A 22707-nucleotide genomic window follows, 5' to 3' on the forward strand; every position below is an offset into this window, starting at 1 on the left:
ACACAGCAGGAGAAGTTCTGGATAATAACAAACTCCAGACCATGACCCAATATTCCTGGTGATTTTCCAGAGTCCATGTCATCTTGAGCTACTTGAAGATAGACAGGGACGCTCCCTGTTCTGATAGCGCTAGGTAGGTCATTACACCAGCGTGGAACGACACATGAAAAGAGTCTGGCTCGTCTTGTGCGGGGTGTTGGCACCGCCAGACCACAATCCTTTGATGAACAGAGTAGTCGATGGGTAACCTAGGCCTTTAGGTGAGCATTTAAGAAGGTTGGAGCAGACCCATGAAGCACTTTGTAGGCTAGCAGCAGTGATTTGAATTTGATGCGGGCGGCTAAGGTTAGCCAGTGGACCTCAGTGAACAGAGGGGCGACATGTGCCCGAGACAAACAGCCACAAATCGAGCAGGAAACAGAAAGCCGGTGGACGTTCGACATTGTTGTCTGTTGTGTTACGCTCAATGACGTTCATTGTTGTCTGTTGTGTTACGCTCAATGACGTTGTTCATTGTTGTCTGTTGTGTTACACTCAATGACGTTGCTCATTGTTGTCTGTTGTGTTACGCTCAATGACGCTGCTCATTGTTGTCTGTTGTGTTACGCTCAATGACGCTGTTCATTGTTGTCTGTTGTGTTACGCTCAATGACGTTGCTCATTGTTGTCTGTTGTGTTATGCTCAATGACGCTGTTCATTGTTGTCTGTTGTGTTACGCTCAATGACGCTGTTCATTGTTGTCTGTTGTGTTACGCTCAATGACGCTGTTCATTGTTGTCTGTTGTGTTACGATCAATGACGTTGTTCGTTGCTGTCTGTTGTGTTACGCTCAATGACGTTGCTCATTGTTATCTGTCGTGTTACGCTCAATGACGTTGTTCATTGTTGTCTGTTGTGTTACGCTCAATGACGTTGTTCATTGTTGTCTGTTGTGTTACGCTCAATGACGTTCATTGTTGTCTGTTGTGTTACGCTCAATGACGTTCATTGTGTCTGTTGTGTTACACTCAATGATGTTCATTGTTGTCTGTTGTGTTAAGCTCAATGACGTTGTTCGTTTGTCGTCACACCGGTGCGACATCACACCACGTCTATACCAAGTAAAGGTACTGTTCTCCTTCAGAACGCAAAGCCTGAACCAGGACTACTGTACTGTACCAAACTGGACCGTACCGTGATGGACACACAGCCCCTATCTACCAATCTGCAAAATAAATGCCACAGTGAGGAGTTATGAAATCTCCTCCACGGGGCGTATATTCCAGATTACAATATGAATTTTTGGCAGCAGTAAATCAAAAATAACTTCTGAGGGAGTCTGGATGATGATGATGATGATGATGATGATGATGATGACTCAGTCTCCTCTCAAGCGAAGCAGAAAAACACTCGACTGTTTAAACTGTTCCTTTCCTGCAGCTACACATGAACGACACTGTCACAACGCTGACTTTCCTTCTTCGGCCTCATTCCTGTTTTTCTTCCCCGCCAACAGCCCGAGGTGTCCCGACAGGAGCTCGCAAACAAAATATATTAGTTTTACAACTTGTTTTTTAAAGATGTGCACCCATTTCTCAAGGGAAATAATGACAGAGGAGGAGGAGAGGGCAAAAATTCCAATGCGAAAAAAAGTGCAGCATTGTAGTGAGAAAAGCTCAACCCCCTGAGTCAAGTGTTGACACGTCGCCCACACTGGAGAAAACACCACTCGACTATTATCACCACAGAGTTTCACCACCGCTGCCACGGGAGCTTTAGTTCTCAGGAAACGACTGGAGTGAAACATGTGGAACTGTTTCACACTCACTCAGCCAGAGACTCTTTCTCTGGCTGTCTCTTTATCAGCAGAGTCTGACTCTACGTCCTGACCTCTGACACTGAGAGCTGCGACAGTGGAATCTGCCTCTGCACACACAGCGATGGACTGTGTCTGGAGGCGGGTGGTGGCAGCAGCGTGGCCCTCTGGCCCCGTGGCGATCTTTAATGTGAATATGTCCTGGTTTTTTTGCTCCGTATGACAAAGAAATCATTTGTGGACAAAACAAAAGACCCTTTGTCGCCCCCCCAGGTTGTTATGATGTTGTTATTAAGACCCTGATGAAACGATACATGACATTTACTATTGATAATTGCATTCAGGCTGCAACTGGCATAATCACTTTCAGAAGTCTTCTGATCATTTTTACACACTTTGTGACACATCTAGGACTGCAACGATGCATCGCTTATTAAATTAAATGCTAAATTCATCGACTATTTTAAGTTTTCCAATTTTTCTGCTTCTTAAATGTGAATATTCTCTGGTTTCTTTGCTCCATATAACATCAGGAAATCATTAAAACTTTGTTTTGTAGACAATTGAGAACATCATCCTCTCCAGGTTCAATATTTTCTGACTATTTTGTGAATAATGTTAAGATTTGACACCTTTTTTTGTAGATCTCTTATTGAAAAAAAAATATCATCAGATGAATCAGTTCTGAAAATAGTCATAACAACATCAAAACAGCTAGGGCGTGACAAAGAGTTAGCACTGGTGTTTAAAATAGGGGGAGGAGTCTGGGACAACGAGAATTTGAATGTTTGACCAGAGAGGGCAGTAGACAAATACCATTAACTACTAGATACACATACACCAGTTTACATCAGGGCAAAAGTGTTTTTTTTAAGGGTTTAGTTCCACTTAAATGTTAAACATGTGTCAGCTGTGCCTCCTTATCGTCTCGTGTTTTTTTGGCACGGGCGTTATCGACCAGCTTGTTGCCAGTGTTGCGTGGAACCAGAGATAAGAGCGGCGAAGAGCGGCGAAGAGCCCCGAGCGCTAAGCTGAGAAAGTCATGACTGAGGATGCAAGAGTTGCCCTTGTTTTCGGCCTCATAGACGCGCGGCAACGGTGCGTGCAGTGTTTAGTCTGCGCCGAGGTCAATTTGAAGGAGTGGGGGGCGATGTAGCTCCTCCTCCTCCTCCTCCTGCTACACTGATACTGGAAACATGAACGCTTTTGTCCTGGAAAGTGAGCGTGGACAATCAATGGTGTTGCTGTGCTCCGTGTGAGACACAGATTTCACACACATAGCCGCCGCGGGGCGTGGAGACGGCCATCGCGGCAGACGGACGCACGGACGCGCTGCTGCCACCACCTGCCAGCAGACACAGTCCATGGCTGTGTTTCCTGATTTCTGCGCTCACACAGCATGAAGCAGCTTAGCTGCAGACTTGTCTTCACAGGCAGAATCACAGAAGAATTCCCTTACCCTTACCCTTAGAACACACAGCATTTAGGCTGCTTTTTTTTTACCCCTTTACTATGTTAAAACGTACATACAGAAGCTATAAGAATATATATAATCTGCAATCTTCTGCAAAATCTTTTTTTTGATGAAATGATGTATATATTTCTTTTCATTTTCACCAACTCTATAAACACACCCGAGCAATGAGGAGAAAAGAAATCAGTAAAACTGAATCATTTTGGTTTTTGGACAAAACAAGACATTTGGGAATAACATCATTGATGAAAATAATCGTTATTTGCTGCCCAACACGTGACATAATATTTGATTGTTTGTGCTGAACGGTAAAGTTAAAGTTGAATTAACACGATGAACTTGTCTCTCGGCTGATTTTAAAAGTATATGTCCATATTAGCACATTATCGGCAAAAATAAATGTTGACGCCACAAAAAGTCATGGGGGAAGTTCTTATTCAGTCTGACTCAACAACAACGGAAGGATTGTTCTGAAAGGAAAAATGTCCAGTGTCACATGTTTGGTCTGATCTGACCCACTTTTTGACTTTCCCTTATGAATAAATAGTGTGTTTTTTATTTATCACATTAGCTCGTGATCTCATGATCTCCTCCACACTAGACATGTGACCGCTGATCACTTTCAATAAAGTTAAAAAAAAAGAAAGAAAATGATGTTTTCATGTTATTATGTTCTTCATTTTTTGATATGAATAGATATATTTTTGCATCATTACTGTGTTTTTTTATTGTGAAGGACACATTACTCCATATCATAGAGGAATATCGTGTTTGCGCTGCACTACGCATAAAAAAATGAAACAATACTGTGTGCACGACTGATTTACTGTGAAACAAGTTTAGTTCCGAGTTCAGAGGCCGTTCCTTACAGCAATAAAAACTTTTACATCATTAACTTTTTTTTTTTAATCAGATTACACTAAATTAGAGACTTTCCACTTCCCACACTGGGGGAATTTCACTTGGTACTGCACTCGCAAAATGCTTCTGACGGGGACATAAAATGAGTAATAAAGATAGTAGCACTAGAAGAAAACAAAGCTGAAATATAAAAGGATATGTACTCTTTTTTTTGGTTGAATATGACAATTAAAACACACCGGCTGCAACAATTATTCGATTAATAGGTTTTTAATTGATTACTAAATGAATCATCAACTATTTTGAGACCTGAGTCATTAGTTTGAGTGTTTTTTCCGCTTCTTAAATGCAAGTATTTTCTGTTGTAATGACAAAGAAATCATTACAACTGAGAGACATTTGAGAAACATCATTATTTTTGATGGGTTAGGGTTGAAATAATGGTGCTTTGCAGGCCTACATTAAACCTAAAGACCGTAATAAGGGTTCAAAGGTGAAGCGAGTGTGCGCTCAGTGAATAATAATAATACTAATATCAGACACAGACAGACGTAAAAGGATTTCCCCAAATCATGGAAAATCAAAGTGTTAAAACGGAGGCGAGACAGACAGACAGATTGACTGACACTTTCGGGTTCTCATTTCACACTCACTACGCACACGGGACAAAACCAGCGTGGGCTGAGACAACATAGACGAGCTGTGTGTGTGTGTGTGTGTGTGTAAAACACAATCACCTGACAAAAGGGAAAAAAAAGGGCGTTTTTTTAAGAGGAAATGCAAGTGAGAAAGAGAAAAGGCCCCTGTTTCATCATCGCTTCTGTGTTTCAGAGTCTCCGCGCATGCAGCGCAGATGGAGAGAGATTTGAGACGAGCAGGTTCTGCAACATCTCACAGCTTCTCGCACAGAGACGAGAGAGAGGAGATTGAACAGGGATAAAAAATAAAAAGGATCTTGGCAGAGGGACGTCTGCAGTTTGTCAAACTACGCCGCAGACAAACACATCCCTTTTTTTTTGTGGAAAAAAACCACCAGAAGTGTTTCATTCCAAGTTTGTGTCACAGTTGTGATAATGTGCATCAGATGAGTAGAGAAAGAGAAGAAGAACAACAACTCTGTTCCTCTTTAAATGGCAGATGAAACGCTTCCTTCTTGTGTTTAAACGGGTTAAATATCAGCCTCACCGTCTCTTTGTCTGTTGTTGTTATTGTTGTTATGCTAACGCACGCTCATTAAAAACACGTATAAGCTTTATTTATATTAAGGGAAGTGGGTGAACCTAATACGTCACATAAGTGGAGGATTACCCTTTTACTCGTCTGACAGTTTGGACACAACAGGGTTTAGTTTAAATTTACATATATTAAAAGTGAACTCGAGGTCAAACGATGTGGGTTTTTCTACGACTGATTATTGTTGCCTATTTTGCTTTGTGGGTTCGTATATTTGTCGTTTTTCTCTCCATCTGATCAATTATAACAGTTTAATGGTAACAAATCACACAATAATTAGTTGCTCTAAACTAAGTGTCTGTCTCTCCAATCCACGCTTCATCATCCATTTCCCCTAAATACTAAATACATGAAGCAGGTCATGTTTGAGGTCAGGGTCAGTCGAGCACTTCCACACCAAACTCAAAGTCAAACCATGTCCATTTATAGTCCTCTCTTTGTGCACTAGGACACGCAGTCGTGTTGGAATAGAAAAAGGAAAGGGTCTTCCTCAAACTGTTGGACGAAAGCTGGAGAATCACAACCCGTTCAGTGGTATTTCAGCTCAGTGACTGTGTCAGACGCAGTCTGTGCTCACTCACTCGTCGTCTGCCGCGTTATCCTCCACGCGGGGGTCGTGGGGGTCGCAGGTGCCGATCTCAGCTGACACACGGGGGCAAAAGGCCAGGTCGCCTGTCCATCACAGGGACACAGAGACAGACAACCATCCACCCTCACACCTACGGTCAACCTAGACGAGTGTCCAATTGACCTCGTCCCCAAAATCTGCATGTTTTTGGACCGTGTGAGGAAACCCGGAGAACCCGGAGAACCGGGAGAACCCGGAGAAGAGAAAACCCACACACACACGCGGGGAGAACACGCAAACTCCATGCAGCAGAAAAGGCCCTTGTTCTGACCGGGTCACAAATCCCGGGTCTTCTACACCAACCTGTGGCCCTCTCATGATTCAGTTACACGGCTGCACGTCTGGAAAACGCCGTGACTGATACCAAACCCTGGAGTCGTGTAGAGGTGGAACTAGTGGAAAAGTTCTAACATATTTTGACTGTATGTGTTTCTAACAACATTGTGTAACGCTGTTTCCTCATCGCTGCAACTTGGCAACACTCACTATTTATAGCAGCGACTCACATGATGTGCGGCTCTTACAGTGGCAGTGAGACAAAGGGCGGGGGGGACGGGGACATGATACAACCTCAGGAGTCACATGACTGGCAGACGCACCCCCCCCCCCCCCCCCCCCCACCCCCCCCGCTTGGGGGGAGAATCTTAAAGGGTGGCGCCTGAGAGGCAATTAGTGTAATACCTTCACCCTTGTCCCCTTCCTGTCAAGTGTAGTCACTGGCTTTGAAACATTCATGTTCTCATATCGCTGCATTTTGCATATTCATTCATTTTTTTCTTCCTTAAAATCATGCTGCAGAGCCACGTCCTCCTCACACACACACACACACACACACACACACACACACACCCTCCTTGTACATATATATTTTAAAGCTTCGCCGCAGAGATCAAAAGACGAGACCACAGAGAGCTGATTAAACGCACATCAAGGCAGATTTATTTAGCACACATCTGGAGGAGACACGCTCTTACAGGCAACCCCCCCCCCCATTAAAGACTTCATTACAGCTCATACTGTGTGCAATCAGCTTTCACTTCAAGAAAACCAAACTCTCATACGATACTCGTGATACAAGAAACTAAGATCCATTTACCATCACTATGACTCAGTAAAAATGGCTAGAGATGAGCGATTTTGACACAGATAATATTTGAGGGGAACTTGACAGAAAAAGTGATAGTGCAAATCAAATATGCAGCGATAACGTATGCTGCTTATTTCTTCTTTACAGAACGTGTGTGACACGGTTGGAGAATCGTGTCTTTGAAATAGTTTCAAATGGTTGTAGGTGGTAAATGTGTTTTTTTTTAACAGCGTTGTGGTTCAGAAGGTGTAAAACGACATTGATATTAATGCTCGCGGTTGGTATCTGACACAAAACAGTGACATGTGGCCATTCCTGTTAAGAGCTCAGTTGTTTAACCCTTCTGTTGCCATGGCGTGTGTACTTCTCATTACCGTTAACTCCTAGACTGTGTTATCTGAAAAATCAGTCTCAATGTTGGAGATACTTCTGACTGGTAGAATAGTTTAAACCCTTCTGTCGCCCGTATACTTGACATCACGACAGCCCCTCAGGACTTCCACGGAACGACCGTCCAATCACAGACAGAAATCATTATCAAGGTGGTCATAAGAGACGGTTAAAAGAGGTGGAAAGTCAAGGGTTGTGGCAGCCACACAAAGTGTTCTAACGAATCTATGTACAGAGTTGAACACAGCGATGAAGCCTCACCGTGGTAAACCACACAAACAAACACTCAGGCGTGAAACTGTCTGATATGCATGTATAAAAAAAGCTGCAAAGGTGTTAAGCATGTGGTGCCTCCTCTGAACACGTATGACATGTGCACACTGGCTGCATCTGCATCTGCATCTGCATCTGCAGAAACCTGAAAGCTGAGGCGGCGCGCTGGGATTCGGGTTTCAGCCGCTTCTCCGGCCCTCCTCACACCTCACACCTTCCACTGTTCTCGTCTTCACAATGAGGTCTCCCCCCCTTAATGAATGGCTTTGAACCCTCTGTTAAATCTCCTTTGTCCCGGATCCTGGCTTCTATTCTCCTCCGCTGAAGGACCTTGAACTCCACCCCTTCTCATGTTCTCTCCCCTCGCTGGGAAACCGAAGCAGTTGCCGTGTTCTCGCAGCATGGCGTGCCGGAGAACCCGAGACACGGCGACATATGGTGCATCCATTCTACACTTTATACATATGTGTGTGTGTATGTGTGAGTGTTGGGAACCAGACATCATTATGAAGACCAAAACCTGGTCCTAATGAGGCAGATATAACTAGGTCAGTATAGGACTAAGATTTGAATTGTGGTTAGATTAAGGTTAGACATTTAGATCTTTGTCATAAACACTGAACTTGCCAGGACCATGGAGACCTCATGGACAGCAAAACCTGGTCCTAATGAGGGCAGAAACTAATTTGGAACTGGAACTGGTTATGTTTAACGCTAAGATTTGAACTGTGGTTAGGTTAAGGTTAGGCATGAACTGGTTATAGTTAAAGTTAGGGATCAGTCTTTGTTAAAACATAAACACGGACCTTGCCAGAACCAGTGGTCCTCATGGAGACCAAATCCTGGTCCTAATGGGGCAGACTGGTTCAGTACAGGACTGGGGTTAGGTTAAGGTTAAGGTTATGGGACTAGTAGTTATGTTTGAGTTTAAAGTAAGTCAGGAAATGAATGAAAGTCAAAGCAATGTCCTGTGACACCATGGAAACAAGTGTGTGTGTGTGTGTGTGTGTGTGTGTGTGTGTGTGTGTGTGTGTGTGACAAAACATCACCACAGCAACTTAAGTACACGTGTGTGTGTGTGTGTGTGTGTGTGTGTGTGTTGGTAGCATGAAGGGTTGTTGTGACAAAACATCACCACAGCAACTTAAGTACACATATGTGTGTGTGTGTGTGTGTGTCGTCTTCATGGTACCAAAACCTGGTCCTAATGAGGCAGAAACTCATTTCTGAAGGAACTTGTTATGTTTACTGCTAAGATTTTAGGAAAAGTTAGGCTTTAAGTGGTTTTAGTTAAGGCTGGGGATCAGTCTTTGTTTTAAGGGTTAGGATTAGTCAATGCAGAGTCTGTGCAAACCCGTGTGTTCTTGGGTTTGTCATGCAGGACCTTGTCAGGACCAGGAGTCGTCATGGAGACCAAAAAAACCTGCACCTAATGAGGCAGAACCTCATTTCTGAGGAAGTGGTTAAGTTTAATGCTAGGATTTGAATTGGGGTACATGTATTTAAGTCTGTGTGGGGAGATTTTGTCTTGGCTCTACACTTTAAAAGGACCCTTTCCGGGATTAAGACCTCGTTTTAGGCTTAGGCACTTAGTTGTGATGGTTCAGGTCCAGGTAAGGGGCGAGGAAATGCATGATGTGTCCTCACTAAGATATAAAAACATGTTTGTGTGTGTGTGAGAGGGACAATGTGCCGACGACATGAGGGAAAATAAAAAAATAAAAACAGGGCTGACACGCGGAGCACAAAGCCACCCTGATTGCCCACTGATAACATGATAAATTGCTGGAACCTCCATCACTCCTCCTGGTCCGGCGTAGGAAAACAACTCCAGACTCTGCTGGCAAACACACATCCACTGAACACAGCCGCCGTTGTCGGAATAAAAACACGGTTGCCTGGAGAGGGAACATTGTTGTGTCCACACAGTCCACACGGCACTTGATACCATTTCAGCAAATTCTCCAAAACCACCTCGCTCGCGTCGACATCATTTACCATCGCTGACATTTTTGCATCTTAAACATTTACAGTTTAAAAAGAGACTTGACGTCATTTGGAATAGCACACAGACGTTTGGACGGACGCGACTTCTGTTTTATTTCCTGGCAACGTCGCGCCAGTAAAGAGAAAAGAAACGAACAAGGCACCACAGTGAATAACGTGCGCAGCCTGACTCTAACTCAGACTTGTGCGAGGTCCAGGGAGAGCAGATTGCCAGGGGATATTTCTCAAAAAAAAACAACAAAAAAGCATCAAACAGGTCAGACAGAGCCGTAAAGAAGCCGCCGCGGCGTGGACTCGCTGCGAGGCGACAGCTACTTGACTCTGGCTCAGACGAGGCTCGACTCTGACAGTCGTCACATTATTTTTAAAGTCCACTCCATCTGTCAGCTGCAGTGGAGCGGTCTGGCCTCTGTCATGACCCGGCTTTGTGCCTGATTTTAGCTGGAGGTTCATTTCCATCATCTTCTTTAAGGCTGCAGGGACTGAAGCCCGGGCCTTTGCGGGGATAAACAATCCTAACAGCTCCTCCTAACAAAAGTTTTTTAGTCACGAGGAGAGACGCCAAACAAAAACAGAATTAATGGCTTCATCAGCCTCCAAACCCCCCCCCCAAAAAAAAAAGTCCATCTCCAGCATGCTCCTGGATTCAGGGAGGTAGGTTTTCTTGGAGTAATCCTGTCGGGATTTCCAGCTGCACAAACAAAGCTGACTGGGTAACAAAGGCTTCCAAGTGGGAAGAGGAAAATTGCAGGAGGAGGAGGAGTTTTTTTCCAAAACCACAGTACAGTATCTTCACGTGTACCTGCTCCAGAACGAGTGAGCGCACTCTGAGAATGACCAGAAATGTGGAAACCACAACACGACCACACTGATTAAGGCGGCCGCAAGAGCAGACAGCGTGAGGCTGCTTCCATCCACCCCATAAATCACACACCGCGTGAGGCTGAAAGAGCATCCGCTCCGGAGCCAAGTGCGCGGCGCATTCAGAACTACTTATCATTGTCTCCTGGAAGGAACACAAGAGGTATAATGTTCCTGACATTCTCTGCACCGCCTCCAACTGAGTGACAGCAGTTTGGAACAGGCTCTGACCAAAGCTCCACAGCAGAGCAGGGTTTTTTATCCTCTCCCCAGGAAGCACCAGGAAATCCTGGCGTGCTGCAACAAGCATCCGAGCACGCTCATCATGGGGGGTCTTAAAAGTTTCTCCCCCCCGGGTGGAAAGAGGAATGTAACAGGAGCCTTTAAAGCTAATGGATTCTTTCACTGAGTTCCTAAAATAGTCCGATTGGCCTTTTTGTTTTTCCCCCTTTCTAATGTAAATGTTTATGTAATAATCAGAGCAGCAGTGACAGCGTCCTCCTGCATGGAGGGGGTTTGTTTGAAAAGAGGAGACAGATAAGGCGATGGAGGTGCGGACGTGTATATGTCTCCACCTCGACTACTTTAGACATGTTTACAAAATGGTTAAATATCAGAGGACGCCACATCATTAATGCCTCTGATGTGAGACACGCCCCGCTCTTGGCTGCACGCTGTCAGCTGTGTGTTGTGACTTGCGCTGCGGCGGCCTGCGAAACAGAAGGCGTTTATTTTCTTTATTTTTTTTTCTTTCCTCTCCAGTTGCCACACCCAAAGAAAAGTGTTTTTCAGGCAAAAGGAAGAACTCAGGTGGTTCAGTCAGAACGCTGCTAATGTCGCAGAGAGTTCGGTTTGACCTTTGCCTGGTTTCATTTAACCAGACAGAAGCCATGTTGCCCCGCAGCAGCAGCAGCAGCAGCAGCAGCAGCAGATCGTTCCTCTGATCTCCTCGTGTTGTTCCTCTTTCTGTGTGTGACGGGATAAAGTGGTTGAAGGTGGAGGCAACAAAAGAGACGAAAAAAAACACCCACCCCATCTCTCTCTGCTTCCTGTTAGCGGATCGCTCCCAGGCCTGAGCTGAAACCCGAGCATCCTTCAGGGACGTCGACGCGACCCACCCACCCATCAACGACAAATAAAAACACAAAGCCCCTCAAATCCCGTTCCCACCGTTCAATTACCATCCCTTCATTTATTTATCCATCCAGGCACTTATGTGTCTATTTATTTATGTTGCTCATCTTATTTGTCTCCATTTCTCACGCAATAAACCCACAACAGTCCACAGCAGCGGGTTCTGTGACACACAGTTCATCGACTCATGATGTCATCGGACTGAGGCTTCATACTAACACACACACACACACACACACACACGATTTGATTTTGTTAGAAATGCGTACGTTCTGCTGTGAATACATGGAATTAGATTTGTGTCAATATTATCAAACAACACTTTTATGAATTGAGCAAACAAGTCAAAAAGTCAAAAATACACAAACTGCAAACAAAATATCGGTTTAGTCATTCAAAATGATTGTATTTTATTTGTTTGAAAATACACATTTTGTTTGCAACGATCGGAGTTTCGCTCGCTCCGACTCTTTTCCAGCTTCTAGACGGACAGCGACTCCTAGCCTGCGTCTACTTGCGGTCCACTGAGCTGTCGCTCCATAACTCAGTAGCCAATCAGCAGGCAGCTTCCTAAGCCCCGCCCATGATCAGAATCACAAACAAAAACCCAGGGAGCGCAAAGAACGTGTTTGCAGCACAGACGCAAAAGAGGCGGAGCGAGCGAAATTCCGATCTTTGCAAACAAAGTGTGTATTTTCAAACAATAGTTGGCAACAAACTAATCGATTGATACTCGATTACTAAATTAATCGACAACTATTTTGATAATCGATTAATCAGTTTGAAGCTTTTTTTCATGATTAAAACAAGATTTCCGATTGTTTAAGCTTCTTAAATGTGAATATTAGTTCACATTTAAGTTGGGTCTACGTTATCACACGTACAGAGGAAGCATGTTGGAGCCATGGGTGAAGGAGATTAATCGATGAGTTGAGAAAATAATCGACAGATTAATGGATTAACAAAATAATGGTTAGTTGCAGCCCTAGATTAAACTGATATTTTGTTGATAATTTGTGTATTTTGTAGTTTGTGGTTGATTTTATGTGTTGACACACAAATCTACTTCTATAGAAATACGTCCTGCGTGTACACGTCACTGAAAACATCCCCTGGTTTCCCTTTGTAAAGTGTGTGTTAGACTAAAGTCTTTTAGTCTAGACAGAAACCTGCATTCACTTCCTGACGCGTTCTCATCTGTCACAGTTCTGTGATCAGATGTCTCAGAAATGTTCTGCTAACGCGTCCCTGCACTTACTGCACTGTTCGTGGTTCATCGCTGATAATGTCTCAGTTGTGTATTTACTGCGTCAAGAGAAAGAATCACCACATGACCTACGATGCAAAGTATGATTTGTTTCGAACATTTATTTCTCGCAAACATTGGCACAGAATGTGGAATTTTTTCGAGGTGTCAAAATAGCGATTTCGATTTCAAGATGTTTCACTCTTCTGAGTTATTTCTGACACAGAGACGACACAGAGAGCTCGTCTGGATGCAGATAATTATTTAGCTTTGGTTTTTAAAATGACAAATAAAGCACAGTCTCTCGAGGCTGCTCAGGTGAGCCGGTGAGAAACCAGTGAGCTGCTGAGGTCAATCACTGTAGGAATGAATTCATTCACACGTTAAAATGTGAAAAGATTGAAACAAAGACAGAAATAAATACCTTTTTGTGTCTAGCTCTGAAGTAAATACAAAGATTTTTTACCAACTGATTCAGAAGTTTCGTCTGGATGACGGTGAGTTTATTTCAGAACAGACTAGTTTGACCTAAAAGTTGCCCCCCGAGATAAAAGATATAGATTATCTGTCATGAAACAATCTCTTCTGCACAAAAGACATCGATGATTAGTGCCCGCCTGGTAGTGCAATGCAAGGGAGCGGAAATTCTTCTTGTCCGGGGTTTTATTTTTCTACTTTTTACTTCTTCACTTCCACCAAGAATTTGTTGGGTTTTTTTTAGGCTGCCGAAGCCATTGCGACAAAAAAATGTAGAATTTCCGATGATTATATATTATTTTTTTACACAATCGCAATTTAAACTCAACTTTACAACCTTTTCGGATTTGATATTGGGTGATTTGATCTTTAGCTGGAGCGATGACATCACTGCCCCTCCGCCTGAAGTCCATGACAAAAATCTTTTCCTGCCCACAATTTCCAATTGTACTTAAAGTTCCTCTATAATAATAATAAGACTAACAGCACGCGTGTGTCTGAGGTTTCTCACACTGAGGCCAACGCTTGGTGGGATTGTGTGTGAAGAAACCCGAGAGTGGTCAGGCCTGGAGCGGCGGCTGCGGCAGCAGCAGCAGCAGCAGCAGCAGCAGCGTCTGCGGCTCTTGTTCTGGTGTAATGAGCCGTATGGTCACATGCGGCAAACGCAGACGGTGGCCCCGTCTCCGGCCCTTGCAAGGCATGCTGGGAGGAGCACCTGGTTGCCACGATGTGACCGCATGAAGTGAAACAAAACAAAAACCATCAGCGTGAATGAATCTGCTGACAGCACCTTCGACACCTCCTCCACTCAGGCCACTGACTTCCTGCTTCCATCTCAGCCTTTTCACTCCTGATGTTATCACAGTGAGAAATGTTTGCTCGTCTTATTTCAACCGTGAGAGGAGATAGCGACGCCACAAGTCCTCATGCAGTTTTACTCAGCTCGCTAATGAGCACTGACCACACTGTGCATGAGGGAGGACCCAGGCGGTCCCAGACCTGGCCACAGGACACGGGGATGATGGATGGAAGCTTTTATCTGTGCAATAAACATCAGTTCCTCCAACCTTATCTCCTTATCCCACTCAGATTTCAGGTTTCTGCTGCAGCAGGATGCCTCATGACAGGGGGGCCGACACCTATGTATCCCTCTCTCCTCGGCACGTCGTTTCTCTTTTGGACACAATCTTTTGGAGTGTGTGGCCTTGGAGCGGCGATAAGGAAATGCTACTAGGTTTTGACACAGAAATTCCCTCGGTTAAAATGTATTCTTATTTTTGAAATCTCTGTAAAACAATCCCAGCGTTTCCTGGTGAACCTCGAGGGAAACTGCCAGTTCCATCGCGGGCTCGGGCGCATGCATCCCTCTCCTGAAAGGCAGGGAGCTCAGCTCATCTCCTGCCCCATGAGATTAACTCCACTACACAGGGATAATGGAGGCTTTTGTCTTATTAATACAGCCTTTCAATACAATGCCTTCTTCAGGGTGACGGGTGAACAAGCCCCGACAACATCGGAGAGGTCAGAGGGAGGGGGGGGGGGGGAGGGGGGGAGGTACAGCAGGCAACAATGCTCTGATGAACAGTTTGTGTGTGTGTGTGTGTTCTTGTATTTGTTACCTCTTTAGGCCCTAGCCAAAACCTGGTCCTGGTCCTAATGAGGCAGATATAACTGGTCCAGTTTAGGGCTCAGATTTGAACTGATAATCAGACTTAGTTAAAGCTGATTGGAATGAATGAAACCTGTGTGTACATTCTTGTATTCTGGCATAAACACTGACTTGCCAGGACCAGAAGTCCTTATGGAGACCAAAACCTGGTCCTAATGAGGCAGAACGTTACTTCACTCGGGAAGTGGTTAAGTGTAGGACTAAGATTTGAGAGTCATTAGCTGCTTATCCAATCCGATCCAATCCATCTTTATCTGTACAGCACTTGAAAACAGCCACAGTGGATCAACAGTGCTGGGCAGACTAATAAAGAAGAGGCACAGAAGCTCACGTGAGGTGATAAGATACATCCAAAAAACAACTAAAGTATATAAAACACAATAAATACAATGAAATAGAAATAACATTAACAACTAAAAGAGGGTTAAAGGCCAAGGACAAGAGATGAGTTTTAAGAAGAGATTTAAAAACAGACAAAAGCGTTAAAGTCCACAGCAGTGTTTAGTAGTTATAGTCTTGTGATTATAGTTGAGGTTAATGGAAGAGTCAATGAGAAGAATAGCTGTGCAAACCTGTGTGTGTGCACTATCCTTGTGGAGACCAAAACCTGGTCCTAATGAGACACAACCGAGGAACCGGTTAAGTTTGGTACTGAGATTTGAATTGAGGTTTAAGGTTAAAGTTTGTGGAAGAGTCAACGCGAGAGTCCTAAGAAGAGTAGCTGTGCCAACCTGTGTGTGTGTGTGTGTGTGTGTGTCTGTGAGGGCGCGCCTGGAGTCCACGCCACTCTCCAGCGCCCACAACAACAGCTCGCCTGCATGTATGTATGTATGTAGTGAGTGATCGGCAGCTGTTAATATTTAACACCAAACTATGTTGTTCATTAAAACACACACACACACACACGTGCACGCGCGCGCGCACATACACACACTGTTTAACTAACGCAGCTGTCACCCGGTATCCAAATACTTGCAGTGGCTGCAGGGCGCAGCGCAGACTGTTCCTGCTGCTGCTGCTGCTGCTGCTGCGTTTTCACTTGTGTTTCTGTTTGTTTTTACAGTAAAAACGCAGAATGCAGTTGCGTGGAACACGCCGCTGTCAGAGCTGCGTGTGCGTCAACTTTCATTCAGTGTTTACGCGCTTGTCATGAGGGAAACCTCACTGGATTTTTAACGAGGAACAGACCTTTTTAGTGACTCGTAAAGGAGAGAGAAGAAACCCCCCAACAGTCATTTAGCCTAAAACTGAAATCCCCCCCCCCCCCCCCCACACACACACACACACACACACACTCTCGCTCTCCTTTTTTACATTAAAGAGGAGACACATGACATGCTTTTGTTGTGCAGATTGTGTCACTTAACATTTCAAGACATTCACTTACCCCATGAGAGAAGGAGAGCAGGACAGCGAAACGAGTCCAAGTGTCTCCAAAAGTCCCCACATGTGGTCGCCCGGTTTCCACAAAACGCTGCGTCAAAAACTTCTCCTCCTCGGCTCCCGGGGTCGAGACGCAATACAGCGGTGACAATCACAAGTTTGGCGCAGGGAAAGGCGGCGAGTCTCGTCTAGACAGAGGTAAATCCATATCGGCCTGTGCGCCACCACCGCGGAAACCCTCCCGAAATAAATAATACAAATACAAAAAAAGCAACAGCCGCAAGCGCCAAGATCCCGCAACGTACGAGGAGAGCAATGAATGGAAGTGAAGAGAAGAGGTCGCGCACTCTTCCTTTTTCCTCCTTTTCTGTTCCGCGCTAATCCACCAGCAGCTCGTGTGATTGTCCTCCTGCTCTGTGGGAACAACAGCTCCACGGGGCTGTGGAGTGGAGAGTCAGGGAGGCGCGCACACAATGACGCGGACACACACACACACATAAACACACACACCCACTCTCGCTCTCTCTCTGTCTCTGTGTGAGAGACAGTGTGGAAACGTCACGTGCTCATAAAATAATAATAAAAAAACAGTGTGTGTGTGTGTGTGTGTGTGTCAGTGTCGACGCAGAGAGATGATGCAGATTTGTGGAGAAGAATTAATATGGAAAAGTGATTTTTTTTTAACGCCTATTTCTGGACCTTCTCTCCGGTCTGGAGCGCACAAATGAAGCCCAGATGTTCCTCCTCCTCCTCCTCCTCCTCCTCACTTCCTCTTTCAGAACACATCCCAGCATGAACCAGGCTTTTCAACTCATCCTGCCTCAGTTTCCCCCGGAGAGCAGCCGCAAAATGACAAGGACATTTAAGGTCCACTTTTGGAGCATTTTTTGGCAGCAGTTGAATGCAGCACGAGACATGAGCCTGATACCAAACTGAGGGATGACACTGTGGTCCAGTACTGGATCAGATAGCAGGCAAAGGAAAACAGGCAAATCCGTAAAACCAGACGGACATTTTAGAAATAGCTACACGACACTATCATGAGCACAAACGTCAAATTAACAGCAAGGTCGTTTAAGGTCGTTTTCACACCTAGCCTCACCACCACTAGACTCAGACTCGGTTCAATTGGGGGTTGCGAGCAGTCTGCAGTCTGCAGTCTCACCATTAGATGTCACTATTTCTCACACACTGGAGCTTAAAAAGTAATAGTTTGTCCAATAAAAAAGGAACTTAAGGCCACTGGTATACTTCCGCACCGAAGTGTGCGTCACATGTCAGGGTCCTGTAGTATTCTGGCTTCACCATCGGGTGGCGGTACAAGTCTGGACGACGGGAATAGGACGCATTCCAACCAAAGAAGAAGAGAACGATGCTACAGCTCTCTCGGACACATCTGGGTCGAGAGGCTCATCCGCTGAAAGGCCTTGTCGTCGCTTCGAGGGTTGCCAGATCCAAGCTCGGATGAAGATCCTTGGCGATTACTTCTGTTGTCGAAATATTTGTTCCATATTATTGATATTTTGTTGCCTAATGCTCCACCTACCGATGCTCAGGAGACAACGCCAGAGCTTATGCCACCTCGTTAAATCCAACAAGACAGTTACAGCAATGTTATGACAGAAAGGCGGCCAACAAAAAGTGTTTTCGTCTCACACGAAAGACAAGTTTTTTGGGGAAAAGCTACGGCCAAGAAAACAGCCGATGCAGAGCGATCCAAGACCTGTGGCGACAGAAAGGGCTGCAAAGTGATGCCATGGTGGCCTTGTTTCTACTGGACTGGCAGGTTAACTTTATGTCTTTGTGATCTTTTGTTAAGCATTGGTGGTTTTTCGGCATCACGTTGTCATTTGAACAAGTATCCGCGTTCCTGTGCTCCATGGGGCGGAGCTTCAGAGGAAAGTCTGCAGAAAAAGGAGCTTGGACTTTTGAAATTCAAAATGTAGCCTGCTCAAACTGTTTTTCCAGCATCTCCAACTCCTACCTTTGCAGCCAAAATGAATACCAGTGAAGTAAAGTGGTGTCCACAAAAAGCCTTGATACTGCTGCTGCTGCTGTGGCGTCATCCAGCCTCAGCATTCAAATTCAGCTCAAAACAACTTCATTTACACCGTGTTTTAGCTCCGTGTGTCTGAACTTTAAAGTAAATGATGCTGTTTTGAGTCAGAGTTGAATTTGCCAGTCTTGTGGACAGTTGGAAGACACTATGGAGGCATTGTATGTGTTACATTTTCTGTTTCTGTACAATTGACATAAATTGAGTTGGTAGCTGCAACCCTGGACTCAGAAACGTCACCCACCCTGATAATGAGTTTTATTTTTATATGCACCAGTTTTTCTCCAGTTACATATACATGTTGTCTCTGAGGAGTTACAGCTGTGTGAGTGTGTGCGTGTGTGTGTGTGTGACGTGTTGTGTCCCTCAGGTGTGGGCCTGGAGGTAAGTCGGGGCTTGTTAGTCACCGGGGTTGTGCCGAGACTCACACAGCAGCAGAGGCAGGTGGTGAATCCAGTCACAGAGGCAATAATCTCCTCACAGTCATCAGCGTGGCGGTGACATCATCATGTGTCTGTGATACTACAAGTTACCTTAAATGTTTGGTATGTCTCATTTTGGACGTTGTATTGTATTACTTTACTTTGGTTTTCTTAGATTAAGTCGTTTCTATGTACTTGGGTCTTGTTTTTACAGAGGCAACCATTTTGTGCCGCCCTGTTTCTACAACAGCTCAAAGGGACAAACTATCCAGACCGTGTTACTTGACTGTGTGGTACGCAGAGGCCACCGTACCATTGAAGAGGTCCCTGGTTCCTGCAGTAGTAAGACAGCACACAGGTGTCATGATAAGCTCAAGACACCAGGTGAACACTATTCATTACATTGTTTTGGATACAGAATATCACACTTCCTTTGTGCTCATTTGTTCCACGAAAAAAACAATGTTCTGGTGAACAAGAGAAGCAGAATGACAAGTTCAGACCAAAGATTTGCTGCCGAATTAGATATTGTTGGTGCAGGGATTTAGGTTTCTGTAATGTCCTAACCCCAAACACCCAGAGAGAGAACAGACACTTTGTCACCTTACGTTTTATAAACCGGCAGCTGAAATCTTTATATTTGGAACCAGAAGAAGTTTGCGCTCAAAGCTACTGTATAACAATCTTACCTAAGTATGCCCCGTCAGTGCACTCTGTTATTCTGTAATGAAAAGTAGATTTTACAGAAAAAAACAATGTAAAATTCTCAGTCCAAGTAAATTTAACAGAGGATTGATGTAGTTTTTCAGGAAAATACATGTATAAATGATTGGTTTGGGTGATATACAGTACATGTATATACAGTCCATCTTTTTTAGTTGTTTACTGACACTATTTGACAGTTTATTATGGTGGGGTTTTTTTTACAGTGTAATTTGACCGTAGGTGTGAATGAATGGCTGTTCATGTCCTGTGATGGACTGGTGACCTTCTTATTTGATGACTTTCTACCAGTGGGTAGATTTTTTTGAGAACATTCAGATTGATGCATCAAAAAACTGTCGACAGGAAGTTCCGAACAGGAGGACAAAATGAGAGATAAACCCACACTGAGGCAAACAGGACCTCCTTGGTGGAGATAAAAAACCCCAGAAAAACACCAAACAGTCAGTCAGTCAGTGTTATGACTCAGAGATAAAGTGAATAGTTTCCACTTTCTAAAGTCTGAGGGAAGTAGTTACATCACACACGATCATAATGTGAGGGCGTCGACACCGGGAGAGCACCTCACTCTGCATCATACACTCGAGCCTCACTGTGACGGCGAATTCAGCCGTGGCCTGTTGTGTCTGCTCGCTCTCTCTCCCTCTCTCCCTCTCTCTCTCTCTCTCTCTCTCTCCCTCTCTCCCTCTCTCTCTCCCTCTCCCTCTCCCTCTCTCTCTCTCTCTCTCTCCGCTCTCTCCGCCAAACAGATTGAACAACAACTTTGACTCACGCTGTATCATGGGGGGGCTGTGTGGAAATTACCCACTGTGAAGAAGTGAGGAAAAAAAAAAAAAGAAGAACAACTCGCAATACTTTCTGTTTGAGTCGGCCACAATCTGTCGAAACGCAGCCTCCGGGAGATGGAGACAGCGCTTTGTAACGGTCCAGTAAGAGTGTGTGGTAAACCGACTTTATGGACTCGCTGCTCGCTGTCAGCAGGTTTATGATGGGACACTTTTTGACTTTTTAAAGAGCTGCCCCAGTAAAGTCGCCCCACCGCTGTGTCCCTCACTGAGCTCTGAGGGGAGGGGTCAAGAGCCCTGACCTCACTTCCTGTTGGGGCTCCTCACAAGCATTCCATTGTCTGTGAGAATGTACACGGACTCCGGGGACTCTGCACATCTGGCAGCTGTTATTAGCAACCTCCTGCGCAAACCTCCACCACCACCGCTGCCACCACACGATGTGCTGCCTGGAGGTTCGCCCTGAAAACGCACCTTAAAATAAACTCTCTGGGATGGTATTGTTTCCTGAGCCACGGCTGTTGTTGCCACAACTTGCACAGAAGGATTTTTGAACAACCGCTCCCTGCACAAAATAGAAATGTTTGCACAGTCAAACAAACCTAACAAGGGATTCTGGGAGTAAAGATCCCATTTGGTTTTCTGAATCAAAGTTGTAATTATTAGCTATAATGTGAGTTGTCTGTGTTTGTGCTCTACCCGACTGACTCAGGCATGTTTACAAACAACAGTCAATGCACAGATGAAATTGGTCAACTTTGGTGTATAATGGCCAATCGGCGTTGAGATTCCCTGGAGGACATCATGTACTTGCTCATAATGGAGTGTGCCATTTTTTGCGCGTGTGTGGGAACTCGCCGTTATGTGTGCGTTTCACGACGCCGTCCGTGGCCGGACACATCAGACGTTTCCACAACAGCGAGTGCAACTTTTGGCCCTTTCCTACTATGGTCCGAGCTTGCCTCGCCTCGCCTCGCCACGGCACGGTTTAGGTTGGTGTTCCACTACAAAAAAGTACCTACTCAATGTGGGCGGAGTCATCAATGAACACTGCATGAAACTGCGCTGACTTGGTTTTACACAACAAAAACACACACACGCACACACAAATGAGTGACTAGTGAGTTGTAAAGCAGTTGTTTCCAGTGTAACTGAATCATTAGTGATCAGGGCTCGCAATCAGCAGTGCCGTCGCTAAATACACCAGACTCCTCTGTTAAATATTGAGATTTTAGACATTTCTCTGGTAATTGTTGGAGATTAACCCACGTTTTTCAGGATCGTTAAGTCTTTTTAACTGATCTACAGTTAGGCATTGTTCGGCTTGATTGTTGTGTCGGACATCTCTTCCTGTGACGGCACTCTGACCAGTCAGTGGCCAGCAGTCTGGCGATGTCACGCATAGTATCGCCTCAGCCCGCTTGGAACCTCGCCAGAGCAGGGACTGGGACAAAAAGTGGAAGTGCTAGTGGAAACACAACTTAACCGCCAAATGCTTTGGTTCATGGTGAAAAGAAATGCCATTTACTTGTGTTTTTAAAATACGACGACTTGCATCCAGTGTCTTACCAACCTTTTACACAAGTATTATTATTATTAAAAAAGTGACTTCAACGTCTACCAAAGTCATTTCCTGGTAACATACTTGTACTTTTTCCTTCAAGTTTCCCTTTTATAGGTACTTTATACAACGACTGCCAGCAGGTTGTGGTTTTCCGACCTCAGCTTGAATTCACCTGACGTGGCAGAGTAAAGACGTTTGAGAGTGAAACGAAACCAAAGGATAACAAAAACAGCAATAACAGCAATAATAAGTACGGCAGGTAAGATTTCTTTGTGATCATTCATACTGCAACTCCTTTATTTCTTTTTTAAAGATACACAAAATCAAAAAGAGGCAAAGAAAAGTAGGGGAGTTTCTACTTTTAGACACAGGATTACACTGGGGAAGTCATTAACAGTTAACTCCAACTGTTCTCAGGCTCTGTGTTCTGTAAGATGCAGGGACTTCCCGTCCCTCTGTGAGGACATGAAGACAATGTCCCACGTATAAACTCCTTTCAAACCCTGAACTGAAAAACGGACATGGGTCGAATCAGGACTTAATGTACTCTTGTAGAAAGGAAGTGAACTGCTGCTGATCTGTAAAGTGACATATTTGAGGGAACAACAGATGGAAACTGGCCTTAGGCTATAATCTGG

General features: G+C 44.7%; 1 protein-coding gene across 1 annotated transcript in view; it reads right to left on the minus strand.

The window, feature by feature from the left end:
• s1pr2 (sphingosine-1-phosphate receptor 2) overlaps positions 1-17154 on the minus strand; it is a 30377-nt gene extending 13223 nt beyond the window's left edge. The window contains exon 1 of the mRNA XM_058653185.1: positions 16524-17154. The gene's annotated coding sequence lies outside the window, so the exon portion shown is untranslated. The remainder of the gene's footprint in view (positions 1-16523) is intronic.
• Between the last annotated feature and the right edge of the window lie 5553 nt (positions 17155-22707).

The sequence above is a fragment of the Solea solea genome, chromosome 16, assembly GCF_958295425.1.
Source record: "Solea solea chromosome 16, fSolSol10.1, whole genome shotgun sequence".
Classification (NCBI taxonomy): Eukaryota; Metazoa; Chordata; class Actinopteri; order Pleuronectiformes; family Soleidae; genus Solea; species Solea solea.